Here is an 18076-nt window from a genome sequence, read left to right as displayed (position 1 = left end):
ATGGGAACATCATTGATGCTCTTTTCTTCAGTTTGTACTTTCTCGACGTGTGCTAGAACAGCATAGCAACCTTTTCTTATTAGTTTTTGTGCCTTCAAATTACTAATAAAATGTAGCTTCGTGTTGCCCTTTTCTCCGTACACCATTAAGGGTTTTCCTTTTTCTCGTATAATGCGAATTGCATTTTTGTAACAAACGATCTCCGCTTTCACTTCTTTCAACCAGTCCATACCGATTATCACATCAAAACTCCCTAACTCTACTGGTATCAAATCAATCTTAAATGTTTCGCTAACCAGTTTAATTTCTCGATTCCGACATATATTATCTGCTGAAATTAATTTACCATTTGCTAATTCGAGTAAAAATTTACTATCCAAAGGCGTCAATGGACAACTTAATTTAGCACAAAAATCTCTACTCATATAGCTTCTATCCGCACCCGAATCAAATAAAACGTAAGCAGATTTATTGTCAATAAGAAACGTACCCGTAACAAGCTCCGGGTCTTCCTGTGCCTCTACCGCATTAATATTGAAAACTCTTCCACGGCCTTGTCCATTCGTGTTCTCCTGGTTCGGGCAATTTCTAATAATGTGGCCTGGTTTTCCACATTTATAACAAACTACATTGGCATAACTTGCTCCGACACTACTTGCTCCGCCATTACTCGTTCCGACACCATTTGTTCCTTTCGTTCTATTAACCCCTGGTCCGTAGACCTCACACTTCGCCGCGCTATGACCATTTCTTTTACACTTGTTGCAAAATTTGGTGCAGAACCCCGAGTGATTCTTTTCACACCTTTGGCATAGCTGCTTCTGATTGTTGTTGTTGTTGCGGTTATTATTGTTGTTGGGATGATTGTTGTAGTTGCTGTTGTTGTTGTTGTTGTTGTTGTTGTTGTTGTTGGGCCGTTTGTTGTAGTTGCGATTGATGTTGCGATTGTTGGGATAATTGTTGCGATTATTGTTGTAATTGCTGTTGTTGTTGTATTGGTGATTCTTATCACCGTTTTCCTCCCACTTTCTTTTGACTTGCTTCACATTGGCCTCTTCAGCAGTCTGTTCTTTAATTCTTTCTTCAATCTGGTTCACTAGTTTGTGAGCCATTCTACATGCCTGTTGTATGGAGGCGGGCTCGTGTGAACTTATATCTTCTTGGATTCTTTCCGGTAATCCTTTCACAAACTCGTCGATCTTCTCTTCCTCATCTTCGAATGCTCCCGGACACAATAGGCACAATTCTGTGAATCGTCTTTCGTACGTGGTAATATCAAATCCTTGGGTTCGTAACCCTCTAAGTTCTGTCTTGAGCTTATTGACCTCGGTTCTGGGACGGTACTTCTCGTTCATCAAGTGCTTGAATGCTGACCACGGTAGTGCGTACGCATCGTCTTGTCCCACTTGCTCTAGATAGGTATTCCACCATGTTAACGCAGAACCTGTGAAGGTATGCGTAGCGTACTTCACTTTGTCCTCTTCAGTACACTTACTTATGGCAAACACCGATTCGACCTTCTCGGTCCACCGTTTCAATCCGATCGGTCCTTCGGTTCCATCAAATTCCAAAGGTTTGCAGGCAGTGAATTCTTTGTAGGTGCATCCTACATGATTTCCTGTACTGCTAGATCCAAGGTTATTGTTGGTATGTAGCGCAGCCTGTACTGCGGCTATGTTTGAAGCTAGAAAAGTACGGAATTCCTCTTCATTCATATTCACGGTGTGTCGAGTAGTCGGTGCCATTTCCTTCAAAATAGTTAAATGGAACAAGTTAATCATACAGAATATTAAGAGTAGTTAATAGTATTTCGTAGCATAATATGAACTCATTTATAAAAGCTTTTTCTTCATATTAGCGTTTTATAAGTTTAAATTCGGGTAGTACCTACCCGTTAAGTTCATACTTAGTAGCTAATATACAATTCAACTACTACAATTCTATATGAAAAACTGATTATAATAATATTTCGCGTTCAAACTTTTATACAATATTTTACAAACTTACAATACCGCTTATTTTACATAAAGCATGAAATATAGCACACAATAACTTTGATACAAGATAGTTGTGAAGACAATTCTAGCTAGTACACAAGTCGTTCAGCAAAGGCAATAAAGACACGTAATTCATACGTCCAGAAACAAGTCATGCATTCTGGTTTTACTAGGACTACTTCCCATCCTTGGTCTTGTGCAACATAACCGTTATGGTTGTTGATAAGACAGCGTGTTGTAACGTCATCAAAGGGACGAGGGTTACGTAATGTCCAACAGTCCCGTAATAATCTAAAAACCTCATTTCTTACCCCAATTACCGACTCCGTCACTTGTGGAAACGTTTTGTTTAATAGTTGTAGCCCGATGTTCTTGTTCTCACTTTGGTGAGAAGCGAACATTACTAATCCGTAAGCATAACATGCTTCTTTATGTTGCATGTTAGCCGCTTTTTCTAAATCACGAAGTCCAATATTCGGATATATTGAGTCAAAATAATTTCTTAACCCGTTGCGTAAAATAGCATTTGGGTTCCCCGCAATATATGCGTCAAAGTAAACACATCGTAACTTATGGGTTTCCCAATGTGATATCCCCCATCTTTCAAACGAAAGTCTCTTATAAACCAAGACATTCTTGGAACGTTCTTCGAATGTCTTACAAACTGATCTCGCCTTAAATAGTTGTGCCGAGGAATTCTGGCCGACTCTAGACAATATTTCATCAATCATGTCTCCGGGTAGGTCTCTTAAAATATTGGGTTGTCTATCCATTTTGTATTTTTAAACTGTAAAATAGACAAGAGTTAGATTCATAAAAAATACTTATTAATACAAGCAATTTTTACATATATCATAAAGCATAAGAACGCTATATTACATATATTACACCACACGAATACAACTATCTTATTCCGACTCGCACGTTTCTTCTTCTTCGGTTTTGGTTCGTTTTGCCAAGTTTTTAGGGATATATGATGTTCCCCTAATACGATCCGTCGTTGTCCACATTGGTTTAGAAAAACCTGGTGGTTTAGAGGTTCCCGGGTCATTGTTACAACTTAAGAACTTCGGGGGTTGACGATACATATAAAGTTCATCGGGGTTGGAATTAGATTTCTCTATTTTTATGCCCTTTCCCTTATTATTTTCTTTTGCCTTTTTAAATTCAGTTGGGGTAATTTCTATAACATCATTGGAATTCTCGTCGGAATCCGATTCATCGGAGAATTGGTAATCCTCCCAATATTTTGCTTCCTTGGCGGAAACACCATTGACCATAATTAACCTTGGTCGGTTGGTTGAGGATTCTCTTTTACTTAACCGTTTTATTATTTCCCCCACCGGTTCCGATTCTTCTTCCGGTTCTGATTCTTCGTCCGGTTCCGATTCTTCTTCCGGTTCCGACTCTTCTTCCGGTTCCTCTTCGGGAACTTGTGAATCAGTCCATGAATCATTCCAATTTACATTTGACTCTTCATTATTATTAGGTGAGTCAATGGGACTTGTTCTAGAGGTAGACATCTATCACATAATATCAAACACGTTAAGAGATTAATATATCACATAATATTCATATGTTAAAAATATATAGTTTCCAACAAAAATGTTAAGCAATCATTTTTAAAGAAAACACGGTCGAAGTCCAGAATCACTAATGCATCCTAACAAAATCGATAAGACACACTAATGCAAATTTTCTGGTTCTCTAAGACCAACGCTCGGATACCAACTGAAATGTCCCGTTCTTATTGATTAAAAACGTTCCATATTAATTGATTTCGTTGCGAGGTTTTGACCTCTATATGAGACGTTTTTCAAAGACTGCATTCATTTTTAAAACAAACCATAACCTTTATTTCATAAATAAAGGTTTAAAAAGCTTTACGTAGATTATCAAATAATGATAATCTAAAATATCCTGTTTACACACGACAATTACATAATAGTTTACAATACAAATATGTTACATCGAAATCAGTTTCTTGAATGCAGTTTTTACACAATATCATACAAACATGGACTCCAAATCTTGTCCTTATTTTAGTATGCAACAGCGGAAGCTCTTAATATTCACCTGAGAATAAACATGCTTTAAACGTCAACAAAAATGTTGGTGAGTTATAGGTTTAACCTATATATATCAAATCGTAACAATAGACCACAAGATTTCATATTTCAATACACATCCCATACATAGAGATAAAAATCATTCATATGGTGAACACCTGGTAACCGACAATAACAAGATGCATATATAAGAATATCCCCATCATTCCGGGACACCCTTCGGATATGATATAAATTTCGAAGTACTAAAGCATCCGGTACTTTGGATGGGGTTTGTTAGGCCCAATAGATCTATCTTTAGGATTCGCGTCAATTAGGGTGTCTGTTCCCTAATTCTTAGATTACCAGACTTAATAAAAAGGGGCATATTCGATTTCGATAATTCAACCATAGAATGTAGTTTCACGTACTTGTGTCTATTTTGTAAATCATTTATAAAACCTGCATGTATTCTCATCCCAAAAATATTAGATTTTAAAAGTGGGACTATAACTCACTTTCACAGATTTTTACTTCGTCGGGAAGTAAGACTTGGCCACTGGTTGATTCACGAACCTATAACAATATATACATATATATCAAAGTATGTTTAAAATATATTTACAACACTTTTAATATATTTTGATGTTTTAAGTTTATTAAGTCAGCTGTCCTCGTTAGTAACCTACAACTAGTTGTCCACAGTTAGATGTACAGAAATAAATCGATAAATATTATCTTGAATCAATCCACGACCCAGTGTATACGTATCTCAGTATTGATCACAACTCAAACTATATATATTTTGGAATCAACCTCAACCCTGTATAGCTAACTCCAACATTCACATATAGAGTGTCTATGGTTGTTCCGAAATATATATAGATGTGTCGACATGATAGGTCGAAACATTGTATACGTGTCTATGGTATCTCAAGATTACATAATATACAATACAAGTTGATTAAGTTTTGGTTGGAATAGATTTGTTACCAATTTTCACGTAGCTAAAATGAGAAAAATTATCCAATCTTGTTTTACCCATAACTTCTTCATTTTAAATCCGTTTTGAGTGAATCAAATTGCTATGGTTTCATATTGAACTCTATTTTATGAATCTAAACAGAAAAAGTATAGGTTTATAGTCGGAAAAATAAGTTACAAGTCGTTTTTGTAAAGGTAGTCATTTCAGTCGAAAGAACGACGTCTAGATGACCATTTTAGAAAACATACTTCCACTTTGAGTTTAACCATAATTTTTGGATATAGTTTCATGTTCATAATAAAAATCATTTTCTCAGAATAACAACTTTTAAATCAAAGTTTATCATAGTTTTTAATTAACTAACCCAAAACAGCCCGCGGTGTTACTACGACGGCGTAAATCCGGTTTTACGGTGTTTTTCGTGTTTTCAGGTTTTAAATCATTAAGTTAGCATATCATATAGATATAGAACATGTGTTTAGTTGATTTTAAAAGTCAAGTTAGAAGGATTAACTTTTGTTTGCGAACAAGTTTAGAATTAACTAAACTATGTTCTAGTGATTACAAGTTTAAACCTTCGAATAAGATAGCTTTATATGTATGAATCGAATGATGTTATGAACATCATTACTACCTTAAGTTCCTTGGATAAACCTACTGGAAAAGAGAAAAATGGATCTAGCTTCAACGGATCCTTGGATGGCTCGAAGTTCTTGAAGCAGAATCATGACACGAAAACAAGTTCAAGTAAGATCATCACTTGAAATAAGATTGTTATAGTTATAGAAATTGAACCAAATTTTGAATATGATTATTACCTTGTATTAGAATGATAACCTACTGTAAGAAACAAAGATTTCTTGAGGTTGGATGATCACCTTACAAGATTGGAAGTGAGCTAGCAAACTTGAAAGTATTCTTGATTTTATGAAACTAGAACTTTTGAAATTTATGAAGAACACTTAGAACTTGAAGATAGAACTTGAGAGAGATCAATTAGATGAAGAAAATTGAAGAATTAAAGTGTTTGTAGGTATTTTTGGTCGTTGGTGTATGGATTAGATATAAAGGATATGTAATTTTGTTTTCATGTAAATAAGTCATGAATGATTACTCATATTTTTGTAATTTTATGAGATATTTCATGCTAGTTGCCAAATGATGGTTCCCACATGTGTTAGGTGACTCACATGGGCTGCTAAGAGCTGATCATTGGAGTGTATATACCAATAGTACATACATCTAAAAGCTGTGTATTGTACGAGTACGAATACGGGTGCATACGAGTAGAATTGTTGATGAAACTGAACGAGGATGTAATTGTAAGCATTTTTGTTAAGTAGAAGTATTTTGATAAGTGTCTTGAAGTCTTTCAAAAGTGTATGAATACATATTAAAACACTACATGTATATACATTTTAACTGAGTCGTTAAGTCATCGTTAGTCGTTACATGTAAATGTTGTTTTGAAACCTTTAGGTTAACGATCTTGTTGAATGTTGTTAACCCATTGTTTATTATAACAAATGAGATGTTAAATTATTATATTATCATGATATTATGATATATAATATATCTTAGTATGATGTATATACAGTTAAATGTCGTTACAACGATAATCGTTACATATATGTCTCGTTTCGAAATCATTAAGTTAGTAGCCTTATTTTTACATATGTATTTCATTGTTAATACACTTAATAATATATTTACTTATCATTTAACATAATTAACCAAGTGTATCAATATCTTAATATGATTCATATGTACCTAGTAAGACGTTGTTATAACGATAATCGTTATATATATCGTTTTCGAGTTTCTTAATTTAATAGTCTCATTTTTATGTATATAACTCATTGTTAAAATACCTAATGAGATACATACTTATAATAAAAACATGTTAACTATATATATAACCATATATATGTCATCGTATAGTTTTTACAAGTTTTAACGTTCGTGAATCACCGGTCAACTTGGGTGGTCAATTGTCTATATGAAACATATTTCAATTAATCAAGTCTTAACAAGTTTGATTGCTTAACATGTTGGAAACATTTAATCATGTAAATATCAATCTCAATTAATATATATAAACATGGAAAAGTTCGGGTCACTACAGTACCTACCCGTTAAATAAATTTCGTCCCGAAATTTTAAGCTGTTGAAGGTGTTGACGAATCTTCTGGAAATAGATGCGGGTATTTCTTCTTCATCTGATCTTCACGCTCCCAGGTGAACTCGGGTCCTCTACGAGCATTCCATCGAACCTTAACAATTGGTATCTTTTTTTGCTTAAGTCTTTTAACCTCACGATCCATTATTTCGACGGGTTCTTCGATGAATTGAAGTTTTTCGTTGATTTGGATTTCATCTAACGGAATAGTGAGATCTTCTTTAGCAAAACATTTCTTCAAATTCGTGACGTGGAAAGTGTTATGTACAGCCACGAGTTATTGAGGTAACTCAAGTCGGTAAGCTACTGGTCCGACACGATCAATAATCTTGAATGGTCCAATATACCTTGGATTTAATTTCCCTCATTTACCAAATCGAACAACGCCTTTCCAAGGTGTAACTTTAAGCATGACCATCTCTCCAATTTCAAATTCTATATCTTTTCTTTTAATGTCAGCGTAGCTCTTTTGTCGACTTTGGGCGGTTTTCAACCGTTGTTGAATTTGGATGATCTTCTCGGTAGTTTCTTGTATAATCTCCGGACCCGTAATCTGTCTATCCCCCACTTCACTCCAACAAATCGGAGACCTGCACTTTCTACCATAAAGTGCTTCAAATGGCGCCATCTCAATGCTTGAATGGTAGCTGTTGTTGTAGGAAAATTCTGCTAACGGTAGATGTCGATCCCAACTGTTTCCGAAATCAATAACACATGCTCGTAGCATGTCTTCAAGCATTTGTATCGTCCTTTCGCTCTGCCCATCAGTTTGTGGATGATAGGCAGTACTCATGTCTAGACGAGTTCCTAATGCTTGCTGTAATGTCTGCCAGAATCTTGAAATAAATCTGCCATCCCTATCAGAGATAATAGAGATTGGTATTCCATGTCTGGATATGACTTCCTTCAAATACAGTCGTGCTAACTTCTCCATCTTGTCATCTTCTCTTATTGGCAGGAAGTGTGCTGATTTGGTGAGACGATCAAATATTACCCAAATAGTATCAAAACCACTTGCAGTCCTTGGCAATTTAGTGATGAAATCCATGGTAATGTTTTCCCATTTCCATTCTGGGATTTCGGGTTGTTGAAGTAGACCTGATGGTTTCTGATGCTCAGCTTTGACCTTAGAACACATCAAACATTCTCCTACGTATTTAGCAACATCGGCTTTCATACCCGGCCACCAAAAATATTTCCTAAGATCCTTGTACATCTTCCCCGTTCCAGGATGTATTGAGTATCTGGTTTTATGAGCTTCTCTAAGTACCATTTCTCTCATATCTCCAAATTTTGGTACCCAAATCCTTTCAGCCCTATACCGGGTTCCATCTTCCCGAATATTAAGATGCTTCTCCGATCCTTTGGGTATTTCATCCTTTAAATTTCCCTCTTTTAAAACTCCTTGTTGCGCCTCCTTTATTTGAGTAGTAAGGTTATTATGAATCATTATATTCATAGATTTTACTCGAATGGGTTCTCTGTCCTTCCTGCTCAAGGCATCGGCTACCACATTTGCCTTCCCCGGGTGGTAACGAATCTCAAAGTCGTAATCATTCAACAATTCAATCCACCTACGCTGCCTCATATTCAGTTGTTTCTGATTAAATATGTGTTGAAGACTTTTGTGGTCGGTATATATAATACTTTTGACCCCATATAAGTAGTGCCTCCAAGTCTTTAATGCAAAAACAACCGCGCCTAATTCCAAATCATGCGTCGTATAATTTTGTTCGTGAATCTTCAATTGTCTAGACGCATAAGCAATCACCTTCGTTCGTTGCATTAATACACAACCGAGACCTTGCTTTGATGTGTCACAATAAATCACAAAATCATCATTCCCTTCAGGCAATGACAATATAGGTGCCGTAGTTAGCTTTTTCTTCAATAACTGAAACGCTTTCTCTTGTTCATCATTCCATTTAAATTTCTTCCCTTTATGCGTTAATGCAGTCAAGGGTTTTGCTATTCTGGAAAAGTCTTGGATGAACCTTCTGTAGTAACCAGCTAGTCCTAAAAACTGGCGTATGTGTTTCGGAGTTTTCGGGGTTTCCCACTTTTCAACAGTTTCTATCTTTGCCGGATCCACCTTAATACCTTCTTTGTTCACTATGTGACCGAGGAATTGAACTTCTTCCAAGATTGGAAGTGAGCTAGCAAACTTGAAAGTATTCTTGATTTTATGAAACTAGAACTTTTGAAATTTATGAAGAACACTTAGAACTTGAAGATAGAACTTGAGAGAGATCAATTAGATGAAGAAAATTGAAGAATGAAAGTGTTTGTAGGTGTTTTTGGTCGTTGGTGTATGGATTAGATATAAAGGATATGTAATTTTGTTTTCATGTAAATAAGTCATGAATGATTACTCATATTTTTGTAATTTTATGAGATATTTCATGCTAGTTGCCAAATGATGGTTCCCACATGTGTTAGGTGACTCACATGGTCTGCTAATAGCTGATCATTGGAGTGTATATACCAATAGTACATACATCTAAAAGCTGTGTATTGTACGAGTACGAATACGGGTGCATACGAGTAGAATTGTTGATGAAACTGAACGAGGATGTAATTGTAAGCATTTTTGTTAAGTAGAAGTATTTTGATAAGTGTCTTGAAGTCTTTCAAAAGTGTATGAATACATATTAAAACACTACATGTATATACATTTTAACTGAGTCGTTAAGTCATCGTTAGTCGTTACATGTAAATGTTGTTTTGAAACCTTTAGGTTAACGATCTTGTTGAATGTTGTTAACCCATTGTTTATTATAACAAATGAGATGTTAAATTATTATATTATCATGATATTATGATATATAATATATCTTAGTATGATGTATATACAGTTAAATGTCGTTACAACGATAATCGTTACATATATGTCTCGTTTCGAAATCATTAAGTTAGTAGCCTTATTTTTACATATGTATTTCATTGTTAATACACTTAATAATATATTTACTTATCATTTAACATAATTAACCAAGTGTATCAATATCTTAATATGATTCATATGTACCTAGTAAGACGTTGTTATAACGATAATCGTTATATATATCGTTTTCGAGTTTCTTAAATTAATAGTCTCATTTTTATGTATATAACTCATTGTTAAAATACCTAATGAGATACATACTTATAATAAAAACATGTTAACTATATATATAACCATATATATGTCATCGTATAGTTTTTACAAGTTTTAACGTTCGTGAATCACCGGTCAACTTGGGTGGTCAATTGTCTATATGAAACATATTTCAATTAATCAAGTCTTAACAAGTTTGATTGCTTAACATGTTGGAAACATTTAATCATGTAAATATCAATCTCAATTAACATATATAAACATGGAAAAGTTCGGGTCACTACACACTTCACTCCAACAAATCGGAGACCTGCACTTTCTACCATAAAGTGCTTCAAACGGCGCCATCTCAATACTTGAATGGTAACTGTTGTTGTAGAAAAATTCTGCTAACGGTAGATGTCGATCCCAACTGTTTCCAAAATCAATAACACATGCTCGTAGCATGTCTTCAAGTGTCTGTATCGTCCTTTCACTCTGCCCATCAGTTTGTGGATGATAGGCAGTACTCATATCTAAACGAGTTCCCAATGCTTGCTGTAATGTCTGTCAAAACCTTGAAACAAATCTGCCATCCCTATCAGAGATAATAGAGATTGGTATTCCATGTCTGGAGACAACTTCCTTCAAATATAATCGAGCCAACTTCTCCATTTTATCATCTTCTCTCATTGGCAGAAAGTGTGCTGATTTGGTGAGACGATCGACTATTACCCAAATAGTATCATAACCACTTGCAGTCCTTGGCAATTTAGTAATGAAATCCATGGTAATGTTTTCCCATTTCCATTCCGGGATTTCAGGTTTTTGAAGTAGACCTGATGGTTTCTGATGTTCAGCTTTGACCTTAGAACATGTCAAGCATCTCCTACATATCTTGCAATATCGGCTTTCATACCCGGCCACCAAAAGTGCTTTTTGAGATCTTTGTACATCTTTCCTGCTCCGGGATATATTGAGTATCTGATTTTATGTGCTTCCTTAAGTACCATTTCTCACACATCTCCAAACTTTGGTACCCAAATTCTTTCAGCCCTATACCGGGTTCCGTCTTCCCGAATATTAAGATGTTTCTCCGATCCTTTGGGTATTTCATTCTTCAAATTTCTCTCTTTTAAAATTCCCTGTTGTGCCTCCTTTATTTGAGTAGTAAGGTTAGTATGAATAATCATATTCATAGCTTTTACTCTTATAGGTTCTCTATCCTTTCTGCTCAAGGCGTCGGCTACCACATTTGCCTTCCTCGGGTGGTAACGAATCTCAAAATCGTAATCATTCAACAGGTCAATCCACCTACGCCGTCTCATGTTCAGTTGTTTCTGATTAAATATATGTTGGAGAATTTTGTGGTCGGTATATATAATACTTTTGACCTCATATAAGTAGTGCCTCCAAGTCTTTAATGCAAAAACAACAGCGCGCAATTCCAAATCGTGAGTCATATAATTTTGCTCGTGAATCTTCAATTGTCTGGACGCATAAGCAATCACTTTCGTTCGTTACATTAATACACAGCCGAGGCTTTTCTTTGAGGCGTCACAATATATCACAAAATCATCATTCCCTTCAGGCAATGACAATATAGGTGCCGTAGTTAACTTTTTCTTCAACAATTGAAACGCTTTCTCCTGCTCATCCTTCCATTCAAATTTCTTCCCTTTATGCGTTAATGCAGTCAAGGGTTTTGCTATTTGGGAAAAATCTTGGATGAACCTTCTGTAGTAACCATCCAGTCCTAAAAATTGGCGTATATGCTTCGGAGTTTTCGGGGTTTCCCACTTTTCTACGGTTTCAATCTTTGCTGGATCCACTTGAATACCTTCTTTGTTCACTATGTGTCCGAGGAATTGAACTTCTTCCAACCAAAATGCACACTTTCAAAACTTAGCATACAGTTTTTCTTTCCTTAACAACTCTAGCAGTTTTCTCAAATGTTCTTCGTGCTCTTGGTCATTTTTTGAGTAAATAAGTATGTCATCAATGAAAACAATGACAAACTTGTCAAGGTATGGTCCACACACTCAATTCATGAGGTCTATGAACACAGCTGGTGCGTTAGTCAACCCAAACGGCATAACCATAAACTCGTAATGATCGTAACGCGTCCTAAAAGCAGTCTTTGGAATATCATCCTCCTTCACCCGCATTTGATGATACCCAGAACGTAAATCAATCTTCGAATAAACCGATGAGCCTTGTAGTTGATCAAATAAGTCGTCGATTCTCGGTAGTGGGTAGCGGTTCTTGATGGTAAGTTTGTTCAACTCTCGGTAGTCGATACACAACCTAAATGTACCATCTTTCTTCTTGACAAACAAAACAGGAGCCCCCCACGGTGATGTGCTTGGTCGAATGAAACCACGCTCTAAAAGTTCTTGTAATTGGCTCTGAAGTTCCTTCATTTCACTGGGTGCGAGTCTGTATGGAGCACGAGCTATTGGTGTAGCTCCCGATACAAGGTCTATTTGAAATTCAACGGATCGGTGTGGAGGTAGTCCCGGTAATTCTTTCGGAAATACATCGAGAAATTCTTTTGTGACGGGAACATCATTGATGTTCTTTCCTTCGGAATTGACTTTCTCGACGTGTGCTAGCTTAGCATAGCAACCTTTTTTTATTAGTTTTTATGCCTTCAGGTTACTAATAAGATTTAACTTCGCGTTGCCCTTTTCTCCGTACACCATTAAGGGTTTTCCTTTTTCTCGTATAATGCGAATTGCATTTTTGTAACAAACGATCTCTGCTTTCACTTCTTTCAACCAGTCCATACCGATTATCACATCAAAACTCCCTAACTCTACTGGTATCAAATCAATCTTAAATGTTTCGCTAACCAGTTTAATTTCTCGTTCCGACATATATTAAATGTCGAAATTAATTTGCCGTTTGCTAATTCGAGTAAAAATTTATTATCCAAAGGTGTCAATGGACAACTTAATTTAGCATAAAAATCTCTACTCATATAACTTCTATCCGCACCCGAATCAAATAAAACATAAGCAGATTTATTGTCAATAAGAAACGTACCCGTAACAAGCTCCGGGTCTTCTTGTGCTTCTGCCGTATTAATATTGAAAACTCTTTCGTGGCCCTGCCCATTAGTATTCCCCTGATTCGGGCAATTTTTAATAATGTCGCCCGGTTTTCCACATTTATAACAGACTACGTTGGCATTACTTGCTCCGACACTACTTGTTCCGACATTAATCGTTCCGACATTATTCGTTCCTTTAGTTCTATTATACATTGGTCCGTAGACCTCACACTTTGTTGCACTATGACCATTTCTTTTACACCTGTTGCAAAATGTTGTGCAGAACCCCGGATGATACTCTTCACACCTTTGGCATGGTTGTTTCTGATTATTGTTGTTGTTGCGGTTGTTATTATTGTTGGGACAATTATTATAATTGTTGTTGTTGGGACGTTTGTTATAGTTGTTGTTGGGATTGCAATTGTTGTTATTGCGATTTATGTTGCAGTTGTTGGGATAGTTGTTGCGATTGTGGTTGTAATTGTTGTTGTTGTTGTGCTGGTGACTCTTGTCACTGTTTTCCTCCCACTTCCTCTTGAGTTGTTTCGTGTTGGCTTCTTCGGCCGCCTGCTCTTTAATTCTTCCCTCAATCTGATTTATGAGTTTATGAGCCATTCGACTTGCTTTTTGTATGGAAGCGGGCTTGTGTGAACTCACATTTTCTTGAATCCTTTCTGGTAATCCGTTTACAAACACGTCAATCTTCTCTTCTTCATCTTCGAACGTTCCCGGACACAATAGGCACAACTCTGTGAATCGTCGTTCATACGTGGTAATGTCGAACCCTTATGTTCGTAATTCTCTAAGCTCTGACTTGAGCTTATTGACCTCGTTTCTAGGATGGTACTGCTCGTTCATCAAGTGCTTGAATGCTGACCACGGTAGTGCGTAAGCAGCATTTTGTCCTACCTGTTCAAGATAGGTGTTCCACCACGTTAACGCAGTACCTGTGAAGGTATGCGTACCGTACTTAACCTTGTCCTCTTCAGTACACTTACTTATGGAAAACACCGATTCGACCTTCTCGGTCCACCATTTTAATCCAATTGGACCCTCGGTTCCATCGAATTCCAGAGGTTTGTAGGCAGTGAATTCTTTGTAGGAGCATCCTACACGATTTCTTGTGGAATTAGTTCCACTGCCAGATCCAGAGTTATTGTTATTTTGCATCGCAGCCTGTACTGCGGCTATGTTTGCTGCAAGGATAACACGGAAATCTTCCTCGCTCATGTTCAAGTTCTGACGAGTCGTCGGAGCCATTTCCTTCAAAAATAGCCAAAAGAATTGAGTTAATCATATAGAATTTAAGAGTAGTCAATAGTATTTCGTAGCATAATATGAACTTATTTATAAAAGCTTTTTCTTCATATTAGTATTTTATAGTTTTAATTCGGGTAGTACCTACCTGTTAAGTTCATACTTAGTAGCTACTATACAATTTAACTACTACACTTCTATATGAAAAACTTATTACAATAATATTTCGCGTTCAAACTTATATACAATATTTTACAAACATACAATACCACTATTATACATATAGGATGAAATATAGCACATAATAACTTTGCTACTCGGCAGCTATAAAGGCAATTCTAGTTAATACGCAAGTCGTTCAGTAAAAGAAATAAAGACACGTAATTCATAAGTCCATAAACAAGTCATGCATTTGGGTTTTACTAGTATTATTTCTCATCCTTGATCTTGTGGAAAATAACCATTGTGACCGTTGGCTAGGCAGCATGTTGTAATGTCATCAAAAGGACGAGGGTTACGTAATGCCCAACAGCCCCGTAACAATCTAAAAACCTTGTTTCTCACCTCAACTACCGAGTCCATCACTTGTGGGAAGGTTTTATTTAAAAGTTGTAACCCAATGTTCTTTTTCTCAATTTGATGAGAAGTGAACATTATTAGCCCATAAGCATAACATGCTTCTTTATGTTACATGTTAGAAGCTCTTTCTAACTAACGGAGTCCTATGTCAGGACATGTTGAGTCAAAATAGGTTCGTAACCCGTAGCGTAAAATTGCATCTAAGTTTCCCGCACTAAATGCCTTAAAGAAAACTTGGTGTAACTTAAAGTCATCCCAATGTGATATGCCCCATCTTTCATAGGAAAGCCTTTTATAAACTAAGGCATGCCTGGAATGTCTTTCGAACATTCGACAAACTAATTTTGCCGTAAATAATTGTGCTGATGAATTCTGCTCGACTCTAGACAAGATTTCATCAATCATATCCCCTAGTAGGTCTTCTAAAATTTTTGGTTGTGTATCCTTAACGTCCATTTTTGTTTTTATACTGTAAAATAAACAAGGATTAGATTCGTAAAAGATAATTAACAAATAATACAAGCAATTTTTACATAAATCTTAAAAGTACAAGCACACAACAATACATATATTACACAGCATGATTACAACTCTTTATTCCGACTCACTTGTTTCTTCTTCTTCGGACTTAGTTCGTTTGGCTAATTTCCTAGGGATACATGGTGATCCTCTAATACGAGCCGTCATTTTCACAAATGGTTTAGAAAAACCTGGTGGCCTAGATGTTCCCAGATTATTGTTAAAATCTAAGAAATACGGGCGTTTACGATACATATAAAGTTCATCGGGGTCGGAATCAGGTTTCTCTATTTTGATGCCTTTTCCCTTATTATTCTCTTTTTCCTTATTAAATTGAGTTGGGGTAATTTCTATAACATCATCGAAATCCTCTTCGGGATCCGATTCATCAGAAAATTGGTAATTTTCCCAATATTTTGCTTCCTTGGCGGAAACACCATTGACCATTTTTAACTTTGGTCCATTGGTTGAGGATTTTCTTTTATTTAATCGTTTTACTGTAGGTATTAATATTTCATCCTCCGAAACCTCTTCTTCTTCCGGTTCCTCCTCTTCTGTTCTTCCTCTTCCGGTTTTTCCTCTTCCGGTTCTTCCTCTGGAATTTGTGAATCTTCCCAAAATATATTCGACTCTTCATTATTATTAGGTGAGTCGATGGGATTTGTACTAGAGGTAGACATCTATCACACAATATCAAACACGTTAAGAGATTAATATATTACATAATATTTACATGTTAATAATATATAGTTTCTAAAAAAAACCGTTAAGCAATCGTTTTTAAAGAAAACACGGTCGAAGTCCAGACTCACTAATGCATCCTAACAAACTCGGTAAGACACACTAATGCAATATTCTGGTTCTCTAAGACCAACGCTCGGATACCAACTAAAATGTCCCGTTCATATTGATTATAAACGTTCCATATTAATTGATTTCGTTGCGAAGTTTTGACCTCTATATGAGACATTTTTCAAAGACTGCATTCGATTTTAAAACAAACCATAACCTCTATTTTATCGATAAAGGTTTAAAATGATAATAAAAAATATAGCGTTTTCACACGACCATTACATAATAGTTTGCAATAATATTACACAACAATATATGTCTTCGAATGCAGTTTTCAAACAATATTAAACAACCATGGACTTCAAATCTTGTCCTTAATTTAGTATGCAACAGCGGAAGCTCTTAACAATTACCTAAGAATAAACATGCTTAAAACGTCAATAAAAATGTTGGTGAGTTATAGGTTTAACCTATATATTTATCAATCGTAATAATAGACCACAAGATTTCATATTTTCATTTTTCATAAACATCATCCCATACATAGAGATAAAAATCATTCATATGGTGAACACCTGGTAATCGACATTAACAAGATGCATATAAGAATATCCCCATCATTCCGGGACATCCATCGGACATGATAAAAAAACTCGAAGTACTAAAGCATCCGGTACTTTGGATGGGGTTTGTTAGGCCCAATAGATCTATCTTTAGGATTCGCATCAATTAGGGGTGCACTAATTCTCAAAAATTAGTGATGTTCCCTAATTCTTAGGCTACCAAGCAAAAGGGGGCATATTCGGCTTCGATCATTCACCCATATAATGTAGTTTTGATTTCTTGTGTCTATTTCGTAAAGCATTTATAAAACTGCATGTATTCTCATCCCAAAAAATATTAAATTTTTAAAAGTGGGACTATAACTCACTTTCACAGATTTTTACTTCGTCGGGAAGTAAAACTTGGCCACTAGTCGATTCACGAACCTATAACAAATATGTACATATAGATCAAAGTATGTTCAAAATATAATTACAACATTTTTATTACATTTTAATGATTTGAGTTTGTTAAGTCAGCAGTCCTCGTTAGTAACCTACAACTAGTTGTCCACAGTTAGATGTACAGAAATAAAGCAATATATATTATCTCGAATCAATCCACGACCCAGGGTCTACAAGTCTCAGACTCGATCATAACTCAAAGTATATATATTATTTTGGAATCAACCTCAACCCTGTATAGCTAACTCAATCATTACTGCATATAGAGTGTCTATGGTTGTTCCAAATATATATATATATATATATATATATATATATATATATATATATATATATATATATATATATATATATATATATATATATATATATGATATGTAAAAACATTGTATTCGTGTCTATGGTATCCCAAGATTACATAATATATGTTAGAATATATGTATAATACAATATAAGTTAGTTAAGTTATGATTTGTATAGATTTGTTACAAATTTCACGTAGCTACAACAAGCAAAATTATCCAATCTTGTTTTACCCATAATTTCTTCGTTTTAAATCCGTTTTGAGTGTTTCAAGTTGCT

This window comes from Rutidosis leptorrhynchoides, chromosome 1 (assembly GCF_046630445.1).
Source record: "Rutidosis leptorrhynchoides isolate AG116_Rl617_1_P2 chromosome 1, CSIRO_AGI_Rlap_v1, whole genome shotgun sequence".
In the NCBI taxonomy this organism is placed as follows: Eukaryota; Viridiplantae; Streptophyta; class Magnoliopsida; order Asterales; family Asteraceae; genus Rutidosis; species Rutidosis leptorrhynchoides.
This window is presented reverse-complemented; position numbering follows the sequence as displayed.